Source organism: Giraffa tippelskirchi, chromosome Y (assembly GCF_054371585.1).
Source record: "Giraffa tippelskirchi isolate mGirTip1 chromosome Y, T2T-mGirTip1v1.2.pri, whole genome shotgun sequence".
NCBI classification, from domain to species: Eukaryota; Metazoa; Chordata; class Mammalia; order Artiodactyla; family Giraffidae; genus Giraffa; species Giraffa tippelskirchi.
The window spans coordinates 22715118-22730135 of NC_137290.1; the positions used below are offsets into that span (position 1 = coordinate 22715118).

The 15018-nt window shown below is 45.9% G+C and overlaps 1 pseudogene; it reads right to left on the bottom strand.

Moving 5' to 3' along the window:
• The window catches only part of LOC145537738 (MYND-type zinc finger-containing chromatin reader ZMYND8-like), a 43048-nt pseudogene that overhangs the window by 16301 nt on the left and 11729 nt on the right, over positions 1-15018 (bottom strand).

Sequence of the window (15018 nt, forward strand, 5' to 3'; positions counted from 1 at the left end):
CAAGAAAGCAGAAACTGATACAGTCACTTACCCTCCTGCTTGGGAGGTGTTTCTTTGGGTTCCTTCCTAGGTTTTTGACTCTCCAGTGCAGAAAGGTCTTCTCTTATATCTGTGACCAATCCACTCTCTGAATCAGAATCCAGGCCCAAATGCACTCTTGGGGAGTCAGTCTCACCTTTTCCCTTCAGCTTATCCTTTGTGGGATGAGGAAAGAATTTTGCTTTGTCTGAAAAGTCCTTCTCAAGCTGGGGGCTCATCTTCTCCTTGACTGATCTTGCCTTTCTCACTGGCTGGTGACACGCTTTCAGCTCCTCTTCTATCTCTACTGGGTTTGCCACTTTGGACTTTCTTCTTTTCTTTTCTTTTTTTTTTTTTGAAAGCAGATGGCTCTTTTCCCATCTGAGACAACTCTGTGTCTTCAGCAACTTCTGGCTCATTCTTGGACCTCTGCTCCTCATCACTGATAGGGTCACTTTCGCTACTATCTGACTTCTCTGTATTCCTGGAATCGCTGGGCTTGACAGTCATATAAACATCTTCTGAGATTTCATTTATGCCTACATTAAAAAAAAGAAAGAAAGAAAACAGGATGTAGCATGCTCACAGAAAAAGGAGCAGGACCAGAAAACCACAAATATTTAACATGCTCAATGCTGAAATTAAAAAAAAAAAAAAATCACATTGCCTCACACTGTCCTGGTGGCGTTAGCAGTAGACTTAAGTTGCAGGTGAATACAAGTGACAAATGGAACTTGCCTGGAAAGTGTTTCAGTTACTGACATTCAAAAATGACATCGGACCAAACCACGTGCATTTCTAATTTATACAGAGCTCAATCTTGGCAGCATAGGTAAGTACTGGGAAACATAGAATGGGAGGGATGGAAGGGAACACTACACAGGATTTGTTAAAACTGATCAATTTTCAGTTCAGTTGAGTTCAGTCGCTCAGTCTCGTCTGACTCTTTGCGACCACGTTAACAGCAGCACTCAAGGCCTCCCTGTCCACCACCATCTCCCGGAGTGCACCTAAACTCATGTCCATTGAGTCGGTGATGCCATCAAACCATCTCATTCTCTGTTGTCCCCTTCTCCTCTTGCCCCCAATCTTTCCCAGCATCAGGGTCTTTTCTAATGAGTCAGCTCTTCGCATCAGGTGGCCAAAATATTGGAGTTTCAGCTACAACATCAGTCCTTCCAACGAACACTCAGGACTGATCTCCTTTAGCATGGACTGTTTGGATCTCCTTGCAGCCCAAGGGACTCTCAAGAGTCTTCTCCAACACCACAGTTCAAAAGCATCAATTCTTCAGCTCTCAGCTTTCTTTATAGTTCAACTCTAGCATTCACACACGACAACTGCAAAAGCCATAACCTTGACTAGACAGACCCTTGTTGACAAAGTAATGTCTCTGTTTTTAATATGCTGTCTAGCTTCATCATAACTTTCCTTCCAAGGAGAAAGTGTCTTTTAATGACATGGCTGCAATCAGCATCTGCAGTGATTTTGGAGCCCAGAAATATAAAGTCAGCCACTGTTTCCTCATTTATTTGCCATGAAGTGACGTGACCGGATGTCATGATCTTAGTTTTCTGAATGTTGAACTTTAAGCCAACATTTTCACTCTGCTCTTTCACTTTCATCAAGAGGCTTTTTAGTTCTTCTTCACTTTCTGGCATAAGGGTGGGGTCATCTGCCTGTCTGAGGTTATTGATATTTCTCCCAGCCACCTTGATTCCAGCTTGTGCTTCTATTTTACAGATTAGAAATAAAAGAGGGCCTGAGAAATCCCTTGTCCTGGGACACAAAGAAAACCAAGACAGAGAGGCGAGGCTAGAGACATGGATTCTTGAGTCACCACTTGGGCTCTTCCCACATATTCCCAAAGCGTTAAGTCTTTTACTCTTTCTGTCCATGACTCAAAGAAATAAGCCAAGCCTTAAAGCAGGGATTGCAAACTCACAGCGCAAGAGCCACGTGGGGCAAGCAGACGTGTTATTTAGGAAGCAATGATTTGACCCAATGCTTTCCAATCTTTCGTTATTTGTTGCTTTTAACTTAGAATGTGCTGGCCAATTCAGAAACCCGGAAGTTTCACACAGAAATTAAGATTTTAGGCTTGCCTGAAAGAGCAGAAGACCTGGCCATTCTCGGTCACAGGGCTTCAAGCCTGGCTGGGGCTGAGAAGTACTGTCCCATTTCAGTTGGGGGAGCACTGTCTCCAGGTCACCCAGCTGCCCAGCCCCCATCTTGCTCCCTGCCCTGAAGCAGAGTCAACCATCATTGTGCTTCTACTCTTTTTCTACTGGTAACTGAGTCCAGAGGAAAGGCACCCATTTCCATGTCTCAAGCAAAAGGAAAAACGATAAAACAACAGGAGTTTGCTACATATACAAGCAAAAATTGGCAAAAGTCTATTTCTAACAATAATTTCATTTAACCTGTTTGTATTTCCTACTCCCAATAGTGAGCGTCATCCATCTGTAGGTAAATAATCCGTTACCCTACAAGCTTGAAAAGAGGAAATCCCCATCAACTCTGTATTGTCTTCATTCTAGAGCAATGGTTACCATGAGTGGGATCACGGAAGAGAAAATCGTAAAAGGGCAAGAGCCACAAACAGCCCAGCAGGATCAGGAGTGAACTATATCCACCTCCTCCAGGGCTCAAAGGGAAAGAATCAAAAAATCCAATCTGGTTTGATTTCTGGATCTCAGGGCTGGTGCAGTTGGTAACTAATGTTCGGACCCAAGAATGACAAGCATGACCACATTTGCTTGGATACTGGAGCCCAAAGGAGGTGAATTCAGATCCTGCTCCTCTGCTTCTATTAGTTGTGTGAGCCTGAACGGGTGAACTACCTCTCTGAGCCTCAGTTTCTTCCCCTGGACAATGGGTTTGATAACATTATCAACCTTCCAGGACAATCTTTGCACGGTGCCGGGGGGATAGGAAGTCCTCCGTAACTCCTTATTGACAATAACAAATCGAGGAGCTAGACTAGCTGCCTGGAAGAACCCAAGAAAGATATGGACTGCATAGTTCATCCACGTCACTCAATGTCCTAACCAAATGGGCAATCCAGCAAGGAGTGCTTTGGTTAGACAGCCTAGGTGACATCCAACGACAGCTCCTTTCTCACCCAAAGGTCCAGAGCACCCAGTGACAAAGAAATCTGAAGATTCCTTTAAAAACTGTAAATAGAATGGCCACACGACCCAGCAATCCCATTGCTGGACTTACACACCGAGGAAACCAGAACCGAAAGTGACTCGTGTACCCCAATGTTCATCGCAGCCGTGTTTACAATAACTAGCACATGGAAGCAACCTAGATGTCCATCGGCAGATGAATGGAGACGAAGGCTCTGACCCATACGCACAATGGAATTTTACTCAGCCATTAAAAAGAATGCATTGGAATCAGTTCTAATGAGGTGGATGAAACTGGAGCCTATTATACAGAGCGAAGTAAGCCAGAAAGATAAAACACCAATAGAGTAAATTAACGCATATATATATGGAACTTAGAAAGATGGTAATGATGACCCTATATGTGAGACAGCAAAAGAGACACAGATGTAAAGAAGAGACTGCTGGACTCGGAGGGAAAAGGTGAGGGTGGGATGATTTGCGAGAATAGCATTGAAACATGTATAGTATGTGAAATAGATCACCAGTCCAGGTTTGATGCGTGAGACAAGGTGCTCAGGGCTGGTGCACTGGGATGAATGACTCTGAGGGATGGGATGGGGAGGGAGATGGGAGGGTCGGGATGGGGAACGCATGTACACCCAGGGCTGTATCATGTGAATGTATGGCAAAAGCCACTACACTATTGTAAAGTAATTAGCCTCCAATTGCTATAAATTTTAAAAAAGAGGTAAAAAATAAAAAGAAAGATTAGAAAATATTTTAACTAAGTGATAATAAAAACACAGCGTATCAGAATTCATGAGATGCATGTCTAGAAGTGTTCACAATTTTAAATGCTTCTATTAAAAATGAATAAAAGCCTAAGGCAATGGAAAAAAGAAAAAACAAAAACAAAAACCTCCCTCAAAGCGTTCAGCAAAGGCTATGTATAGGAAAGGTGAGGGATAGGTGTGATTAGCTCTTGCAAATTTCTTGCTGTCAGATCTTATGTTCTTGAAGTAAGGTGGTGGTCAGCTAACTGTGTTCCTGTAATCCTTGAGGGAAGCAAATATTATTCCCTATTCCCTATTTCCTGAAAAGATAGGTCCCAAGCTTGACGTTCACCCTCCATGGTCCTGGTTGGGGGGGAGGGGTCCCTGTGCAGGCTGGTTTTTCTAGTCATGGAGCATTCATCTAGCACCCACTCTTGTTACTTCCAGCAGTGCTCAGTCCTAGGTGGAAGAGGTAATTCTCAGTTCTCTGTGCCCTCCTCTTACCAAGGCCCCCATACACTGCCCAGCCACCTTCAATGAGGGAGCCAGGTACCCAGCATGTAGCTGACCCTCAGCCTCCTCAGTCTACCCAGTTGGAGAGCTGGGTCCTGTAGACTGTGACCCATGCACATTGCCACAACCATTCGGTCATGGAGGTGGGGATGGAACACGTTGGCCATTGCTTTCAAACCTGGTCCAGACCAGTCAGTGGCTTCAGCAAGGGCTCTGGGACTCTGCAAGACACAGCCTGTTCCCAAGCTCCACAGTTCATTCCCCATCCCAAGGCCCAAGGGCCTAGAGGGCTCTATGGGAAGGCTGTAATATATCTCACTACACTCTGCTCAGAGGCTTTCTGTTGGTGGTATTGGGGTTTGTAACGCCACTGAAGGTCTTGGGCTGAGGTCTGCAGCACCGTTTTCCACCCTGCCTCTATTACAGTATCTTCCTTGATGAGCTTATTCAACCTGGGACTAAAAGTTGGTAACTTGGACCATCACGGACCATTTCCAGTAGCCCAAGGACCACATTCTACTCTGTTTCTATAATGAAGGGATTTCAACTTCACAATGTCATGTGATGTAAAAGATTTCTTCTTCCTCTAACTGAAATATTTAACTTAGAATAATGTCTCAACGGATATATATTGCAAACGAGGCTACCATTTATTTATTCACTGCTGGAATTATACTTGATGTGTAAGGTGATTGAAACAATTATCATTGGGGTATAGTTGCATTACAATGATGCTTTAGTTTCTGAGTACGTATGTCCAAGTGAATCCATTTTAGGTGTACACATATCCCCTCGTTTTTGGATTTCCTTCCCATTTAGGTCACCACAGAGCAGAGTCGAGTCCCCTTGTTCTTTCACTTTTCTCATACTGTAACATTTTCGTAAATGTTAACTGGAGGTTAATTACTATACAATATCGTGATGGTTTCTGCCATACATCAACATTAAGAAGCCGTAAGTATATCGGGGTCCCACCCATCCTGGAGCCCCTCCCACATCCCCTCCTATGCTATTTTTCTGGGTTGTTCCAGAGCACTGCTTTGCATTCCCTGCTTCGTGCCAAGGAAAATCTGAAAGATGATTTTTCTGTATGAAATATGTGATTTTCTTTATCTCACATGTGAGAACATGGGTGCAGATTTTTCTACGTGAAATAGGAAATATGTACTTCATGTTTGAAAATCTACTTGTATAATTTTTTCATCATATATGGAATCTTGTCTGTTTCACATGTGGATATCTGTGCACACTTTTTCCTACATGAATGGGGAATTCCAGATAGTTCAGATATGAAAAGTTGAGCATATGCTTTCCTGTCTGACCTCTGAAGTTGTATCCATTTCCCATGTAAAAATCTCAATGAAATTTTACTGACATGAAGTATGCAATTAAGATATGGGAACCAACAGGAAATTGGAATTCTATTTCATAAAAGAAATTCTGGGCACCGCTGTTTCTTCATGAAATACTTAATTCTTTGTATTTCTTACATAGAAAACAATGACTGTCCACCATGAAATAGGGAGATCTCTGTATTAACTGCATCAAAATCTAGGCACTAATTTTCCTTCATGAAACTTGAACTTCTCTATATTTCACATCTGATAATCAGAATGAACATTTCCCTATGAGAAATAAGGAAATCTCTGCATTTCATGTAAACCATTGGTTCTTCAGTCTCTGAAACACCTGTTTGCATTTGTGTCCCTGTGTGTTACATGTGTGTGTGTACACATATGTGCTTGTGTCACCTGTTCCTGTGTGTGTGTGTGTGTGTGGCCTAATGTAGGTGCTCAGTGTGAAACACCAGACATCCTAGGAGGCAGAGTGTGAGCATTGCATCTATCCAGGCACTTAACGTGAGTGTGCTCACGTTAGCTATGTGGCCGAGAGGAAGAGAGTAAGCAATGGTCAGGAGGAGCACTTTACTCCACTTGAAACACTTGCAGGAGGAGCTCTGCTTCTCTGGGAATTGCATCCGCAGGAGCACATCCTTAGCCGCTGGGGTGCCTGCTTTAAGCCGTGGGCCAGGGGAAAGGCCAAGAGCTGACAGACAGCAGACCAGGGGCTCCAGGGTGTTTTGGCTTGGGGCTGCATTGTGGGGCCCAAAGAGCGAGCCAAGGGAAGTGTGCTGCTTCATCCTCAGAGTATGGCTGCATTCCTGACACTGCTCAAGCCTAAGGCACACGGTTAGGGACGGACTCTGCAGGCGGTGAACTTTGGTGAGGTCAGCGGTAACAGCGCCTCCCCCGCCGATCCCCACCCCCCACCAAACCCACCCACGCTCTGCCCGTGGCTTGCCGTTTAGATCCAAGGTGAGCACCTGTGTCCCTGACGTACCCACGAAACTTGTGTCACCTGTGTGAACCCCTGAGCACACAGAGTCACCCGCTTCCCCAGTGGCAATTTCAAGCTTGACGGTGGCTGCAGTGTCACCTTCAGATTCCTTGCCTTCGACTCCAGCTGGCCTGGCTTGCCCAGTCGCTGGTCTGGCACATCTATACTGTTGGTCAGGCAAACGGCTTGTGTGGACCAGCGCACTGTGCACTGAGCCAAGTTGGGCCCCTGCGTGCCCAGAATTCCAAGGGGTGTGTCTGTCCCGTGAATGAACGCCTTTTGACTCCATTTGATTGGTCCTGTGATGAGGTCTGGAGGTCAGGGTATAGAGTTCAGCTCCTTCCCGCCACCATATTACCCGTGCGTGGTGGCACACGGTTCTGCGCATGCCTGTCTCCCTTTCCCTGCTCATTGGCTGTGGGCAAGTAACCAGTTGGTTGTGCCACGTAGACTGCGGCTGGTTGGCGGGCTTTGCCGGCCGCCAGCTGTGCTCTCACGTCCAGCTTCTTTGTGGCCCTGGGCTACGGCCAGAACACCATGGAGACTGAGACGGGGCCAGAGGAAGGCGGCAGCACCCCGGGATCCTGGGTCTTAGTTGTGAGCCCGGGTCTTCTCGAGGGAGGGACCCTGGGGCCTACCAGCGCGGTGGGGGCGGCAGAGGCAATGCAGGCCACAGGTAGTGCACCAGGCGAAGAGGCCGCCCTCTTCTGGGTGGAGGCGGTAGAGAAAGGTGCAGCCCTGGAGGAGGGAGAGTTGGCGGGATTCGGGCAGGAGTTCCAGCTGCTGGTGTTAGACATCATGGAGGAGGTGGAGGTGGTGGCCTACGAGGAGCAGGAGCAGGTGTCCTCGCAGGAGCAGGTGCCCTCGCAGGAGCAGGGCCAGGAACATCCAAGCCCCAGAGCCCCCAGGGATCAGCCCGCACTGGAGGCCCTGATGGCCCTGCAGCTGCAGCTGGATTTCGTGAATAAGAAAGCCCAAAGGGCCCGCACTCGCCTGAAACACAAGAACTGCCAGAGGCGGAAGCTGCGTCTAGAACACAGAAGTGCCATCATCGAGGGAATCCGTGGATTCTGGGTCGAAGTTGTATCCCTTGGTGTGGTGCTTGTGAATTTTTTTTTTTTTTTCAATCTGCGTAATTGCAGAAGCAGTTTAGAGATCTGGCAGTTCTGGTACAAAATGTATTTTTTGGATGCTGAGTATTGGTTACCGTTCTGTGTATCTGTTCCCGATATAAGGTGTGATGTCCTTGCTGTTCTGGGTAGCACAAATTGCTACTTGGGCTTTATTTGCAGAGGTCCCAATCAGAATTGTCATTAGCACCAGGGACTCTTCAGAGAAAAGGCTTGTCTGGGATCCAGGTCTTCTCTGAAAAGCTGCGTGAATTTGGCGGTGAGGTTGGGATGTGTAAGTGCTCATGCTGCTTGTACGTAGGAGTGCCTGTTTTCCAGAAGTAAGCTAAGTTTTAGGAGGCTGAGATGGAGCTTAGGGCCTTTCCTGTTAGGAACAGAACCTGCTCTGGTAGTGCATTTATAGGCACAGCCTTGGGGCTTGTCATGCCTTCATACAGTCTGCGTTAACAGAAATGTGACGAGTTAACTCGTCGCAAGATGAAGTCAGACAGCGCCATTCTACACTTTAGGCTAGATTTGTCCTTCCAGCACTTTTTTCCTCTAGCATCTAGAGGCTCCTTGACCTAAAGCAGTTTATGAACCACCCTCAAATGTCAGCTATGATGGCTGACCAAGATGAAGACATACTTCACTTCATGACCAACTTAAAGGTCAGGCAGGGGACACTGATAATTGTGGGGGGAAGGTGACTGCGGAGGGGAGAGGACATGATTTACCCCTGAAAACAGGAAAGGACAGCTCTTCTGTAAAGGGGTTTCACACCCATCCACCCCTACCCTACTCCCCACACTTTGTCCTGGCAGGTGGAGGAACTCAGGCATCCCTCTCATCACTGCAAGATCACATTGTCCTTCTGGAAGAATAGGTATTTCCAGAATGAAGTGACTGTTAAGGATTATCTCATTAATGTCACTGGTAAGAGGCAGCTCCTTGGATTTGGTGGGTGGGGGCAGAAAAGTGTAGGTTGAATTGGAAAGTGATTTAGGTCTTTCTCCCATACTCCTTTTCCTGCAGGATATCGAGCATCTCATTCCACCCTAATTAGCTGGAACCAGGGATTTGAATGCAAGGCATACAGCCGCAGGCACCATGACAGCAGCGTTAACTTCTTCAACTGGTCCTTTGACCACAATTTCACAGGATCTGACCGGATTGCTGAGGTAGGGTCCCACGCAGCCACTGGGCCAGAACTGGTGATGTATGTTGGAATTCTTGGCGGTGTACAGGAGGGCTCAGGGTCTGGCCAGCCCCGTGCTGACCTAGCTCATTGCCCTGACAGTTCATCATAAAGGATCTCTGGCCCAATCCCGTGTGGTACTATATGCGGAGGAAGGCTCTGACACGAGAGGTACTGGGAGGACGAGAGGCGAGGAGCCCAGGGATTGGGCACTGGCATAAGTGTTTTCCCGAAACTTGGGTCATTTATTTCACTTGTGGAGAAAGTGAGACTCTGTGGAATGCAGAGTAACACCATGGAATGAGGGAATCAGCAAGAGACAGCAGAAGTAGAGAAATGTAGTGAAAAACAGGTTCTAAGTAGAGAAGCTTGAGGTAGATGAAGTGTCCTGGTCAGGGCAATGTCACTCCAATTTATATCTGGCTCAGCTGCACATCTCTGAACTGGCATTCCATGGCCAACAAGGCAACCCTCAGGCTCCTCTTAAATTGGGGCCCACCTACTATTGAAATCCCCTTTCTACAACGGTCTGCGAGTCTCCTTTCTGCTAGGCTGTTCCCCACTGACCATCATTTGATTCCATTTTGATCATCACACTTGTTTCTATTTTTGTTTTCTTTTACATTTTTTCCACATGCCACTCTCATTCTGAGAATACTGACCACTGTGTAGGATTATGGAGAATAGTCTTTTAACTTATTTATTTTACCTGGAGGATGATTACTTTACAAAACCATGATGTTTTTTTTTCATACATTGGCCAACACGAATCACCCATAGATATACACGTGTCCCCCCAAATGCTGAACCAAACACCCACCGCCCTCCCCTACCTGTCTTTCTGGGTTGTCCCACAACATGACTTTGATTGCCTTGCTTCACGCATCAAATTTGCGCTGGTCGTCTATTTTGCATAAGGTAATGTAAATGTTTGAGGGCTATTTTCTCAAATTAACCCAGACTCACATTCCACCACGGAGTCCAAATTCTGTTCTTTATATGTCTGTGTCTTATTTGCTGTTCTGCATGTTCGATGTCCGGTACCACCTACGTGGTCCTAAACTCCATATATTTGTACTAACATGCAGTATTTGCTTTTTCTCTTTCTGATTTTCTTCACACTCTTAATAGGCTCCATATTCATTCCAACTCATTAGGACTGAGTTCAAGGCATTCCTTTTAAGAGCTGAGAAACATACCATTGTGTATATGTACCCCAACTCCCTTAACCCTTCATCTGCCGATGGCCATATAGGTTGCTTGCATATCCTAGCTCTTGTAAATAGTTGTACAGTGAAGATTGGGGTGCGTGGTTTAAAAACCTGTATGCAGATCAGGAAGCAACAGTTCAAACTGGACATGGATGGAAAAACAGACTGGTTCCAAATAGGAAAAGGAGTACATCAAGGCTCTACGTTGTCACCCTGCCTGTTTAACTCTCTATGCAAAGTAGATCATGAGAAACGCTAGGCTGGAAGAAACACAAGCTAGAATCAAGTTTGCCAGGAGAAATATCAATAACCTCAGATATGCAGATGACACCACCCTTATGGCAGAAAGTGAAGAAGAACTAAAGAGCCTCTTGATGAAAGTGAAAGAGGAGAGTGAAAAAGTTGGCTTAAAGCTCAACGTTCAGAAAACTAAGATCATGGCATCTGGTCCCATCACTTCATGGGAAATAGATGGGGAAACATTGGAAACGGTGTCTGACTTTATTTTGGGGGGGTCCAAAATCACTGCTGACGATGATTGCAGCCGTGAAATTAAAAGACACTTACTCCTTGGAAGGAAGGTTATGGCCAACCTAGATAGCATATTTAAAAGCAGAGACATTACTTTGCCAAAAAAAGTCCGTCTAGTCAAGGCTATGGTTTTTTCAATGGTCATGTATGGATGTGAGAGGTGGACGGTGAAGAAAGCTGAGCACCGAAGAATTGATGCTTTTGAACTGTGGTGTTGGAGAAGACTCTTGAGAGTCCATTGGACTGCAAGGAGATGCCATCAGTCCATCCTAAAGGAAATCAATCCTGGGTGTTCATTGGAAGGATTGATGTTGAAGCTGAAACTCCAATACTTTGGTCACTTCATGCAAAGTGTTGACTCATTGGAAAAGACCCTAATGCTGAGTAGGATTGGCGGGAGGAGGACAAGGGGACTACCGAGGATGAGATGGTTGGATGGCATCACTGACTCGATGGACATAGGTTTGGGTAGACTCCTGGAGCTGGTGATGGACAGAGAGGCCTGGAGTGCTGCAATTCATGGGGTCACAAAGAGTCAGACACGACTGTCCGACTGAACTGAACTGAACCGAACTGAGAGAGGAAATGTAAAAGTTCACAGACTCTCTCTCCTGGAAACTGACTTGAAAGGTTAAAGCTGTCTTTAGTGTTGTTCCGGGAGGCTAGGTTGACATATATGTATCTGTTTCTCTGTCCGTTTTGAAAGGAAACCCCCGATTTTGAGAAACTTATGTTGGAGTGTCCCCCTTTACCTAAAATAGAAAACCTAAGAAGGTGCTTCACATGAAGATCAATGGCCAACTAGTCCTCTCTGACATGAAAGTAATGAAGAGTGGTCTGCTGGTGAAACAGATCGAGAGGGAGAAACCAGTAAACATGAAATAATTCTGAAGGATAAATAGAAAGCATCAACCATAGGTGTCTGTGTATTGTTCGGCCAGGTCCTCAGGACAGATACTTCAACTCCATGTAGGATTCTCACTTTAACGCGTGGGAATTACCAGACCATGGAGAGTTATAGAGGGGGTTAAGTCATATGTTGGGGTTGTGTCAGGGGACAAGTTCTTCCTGTGGGGTGGGGTTGGGGAGGAAGGAGAAGGAAGAGGAGGGGCCATTAACTGTGGGTCTGGCAACTTGACAAGGGAAATGTGGATGTTCATGGAAGGGGTCTGGTGAACAAGAGCCAGAGATCGAAATAGTGGGACACAACTTTGTTGGAAGGTGGTGCCCCAGGTATCGTCACTGTTGGATATCATCAGGCATTTTAAGAGTACAGGACAAGGAAAAAGCCTTAACATTCAACTCACTATGAACCACATAGCCTCCTTGTGTATATGACTGCACAGTTCACCTTTTCTCAGAGTCAGCTTCCCAGGCCTAGGGTTCCAGGTAACATCTTAGGGGATGGGGGCATAAAGTATATGGAGGGGCTGTGGCCCAGAGCAAAAGCGAGGGGGTGGGAAGTCAGTAAGGATATTAATTTCTGGCAAAAGTGACCAGGGGAAAAGATAAATCACCAGGAAACAGACAAACAAAAACAGATCGCATCATGTATGTTTGAGCTCATGTGAACTCTGTTCTTTTTTCCAAGAACTCAGTTTAGGTACAAAGTCTGCAGGGGCAGAAGTCAGGGGAATGGGGATGTTAAACAGGCAAAGTCCAGCCTACGCAGCCGTGCACTCTGTGTCGCATGATGGCTCAGTGCTTAATATGCTTTTTTCCAGGAAGGCTTAAGCTCTGTGCCCAAGGCCCTCTGTCAGGCCTAGGTGCAGAAATAACATTTTTCCACAAACCCTCTGGTGACAGTGTCTATTCCTTGCTGAATGGCTCAGCACAGGCTGTATAAAACCACAAGTGGCCTTCTTCTGGGCTTTGTCGCTACTCTGTGGGCCAAGGGCCAATGGGAACACCTGGAGAATACAGAGCTTACGGAGGGACTGGTCGAACTTAGGGTGGCCCTTTCCAGGTATATGGCTGCTTTCCGGAATCACGTCCACCTCTGGATTGGGCAAAGGACAGACTGGCACAAAGGGAGTAGGGAGAGGTCAACGTTTGTCCTCTCACCCCAGATACAATGGCTCCAACGTGGGCATTCCTGTGGGTGATATTTCTGTCTCACATGGAGTTCTCACTCCAAAAATTGTCTCCCGACAGCAGCGTCTCTTTGGAGGGCAAAGGGTAAAGGATGAACGTCAAAGTTCATGGGTTTATGGATGCCCCCTTCAAGGTGCACTGAATGAGATCTCCTGCTCAGGGCCAACTTTTGCATTTGAATATCTTCACCCTAGTATGCCCCTTCTACAGAGGAGCATCTACAGTTCCAGAAGGCAAGGCTTGTCCTTCTCTGGGTGCTTTCTGTACAAGCAGCGCAGCAAACAATGGAAACATGTCTTCTTACTTTCTTAATCTGTAATCTTCAAAGGATCCTGGGGGCTCCGGCAGGCTGGTACCTGTCTTTCTCAGCGCCAGTTCAAAACAAAACAACACAAAGCAGAAACTATGCTGTAATAAGTCTGCTGTGGGTGTGGGATGGTGTATTGGTGCATGCTTTGGGGGACCTTAGACTGGGCTCATTCTAGGGGCTGCATGGTAGTTATCCACATTCAGAAGTTTTAGTAAGGCATTTCAAAGAAGTTAAAGACAAGAAACGTTAAGGACAGGGTTCCCCAACACCTACTATCTCCTGTCTTCAGTACCAGTGCTTCAGTACCAGGGGTGGCTTTAGCTCTAACCTGTCGTGGAGTGAAGAGTGCAGAGATAGTCATGGATCGGTTAGTAAACCTGAACTATGCATGGTTGACTTGATGGTCATTCTCTGGAAACTTGCCATGACATGTGTCCCCATGTCTCTCGGGCTTTCACTTGGGCCCTAAGGTCTAGGCGCTATTAGATTTGACTGCACACTTGGACGTGTTGTGTAAGGTTTTCTTCCACTGAATATCAATGCGTGTGAGACTTGGCGGATTACTGATAATTTCTTGAGCATTCTGGCTCAATCACCCTGAGCTGCATTTGTTTCCTGCTCCCTGGATATGTTCATGTTTTCCTCTGTTTAGAATGAAGATTGGGTGTCTCTGTTGTGCCTGCCCATGAATGTGAGTTGATGTTTCTTCCCGTGGGTCTGCCTATGACTCCTGTCTTCTTTGATGTGGCACCGATGCCTGTGCCATTATACACAGCTCTGCTGCAATAGCTATGTCAGTTCTTGCATGGCCCTATTCAACACACATGAATTGTGTTGCTTGTATTCACTTTTGTTTTTTAAGTTTGTGTGTCTTTGTCAGATTGTGTGTGAATTGGATGATTTCTTTCATTCCTGGATCAAATGTTTCCAACATCTTGAATTGTGACTTTTTTTTTTTAAGAGATACACGATATTTGTGAACAGCAAGAAATGCTTTATCACAGGAATAGTTAACAGTGACCCACGTTTGGAAACAGCAATACCCACATACTTACAGAAATGCCCGTTGGGCAAGAATACCACTCGTTGAAATGAGAATATGAATCAGGATCACAAAAGGCAAAGATGTTGCAGGAATGCATCTGTCAGAAAATTTTCCGTCTGTCAGGAGAGATTTGGGGTTGATTGTTAAGTGTTCTATAAACACTGCTGCAGAAAAGGAGGACATTGACTATTACCACTTCTTGCAGTGATCGTTAACCTGACATTACCCATGCAGAATTTCTTCATGATTTTAAGTGAAGCATCACTCAGGCAGTAAGAGTTGGGGCTTGCCTTTCTGTGAATAGGAATTTGTTAAAGAATTCTTGTCCTCAGTGACCTTCTATAGCCTGGGGAAAGGGGCTTGCATGATCAAGTACAAGTTCAAAGCCCCTTGCTATTTCTGTGCTTTTTCTGGAAGGAAAGCACAGGGAATGGAATGATGCCAACGTGATTGGCACTGTGAACCAGTCTGTTGTGATGGGAGTAGAGATCAGAGGCACATGTCACTCAACCGTCCACAGTGAGGACTTCCAGCCCTGCCAAACTCTTTGAATGTCAGTCCCCCTCATGAGAAAATCCCATTCACCTTCCAGGATTATCATAGAAGTAGAATAGGATGCTGATTTGATCAACTAGTGAGGGAAAAAAATAATAATAACTGGGCCAAAAAAAGAGGGGTGCTTACCAAAGTCCATTAGACTGGACAAGTAAGCAATTAGTTGCACATCTGTGCAAGTTTCTTTTCAGGATTGTTTGTGTGTGTA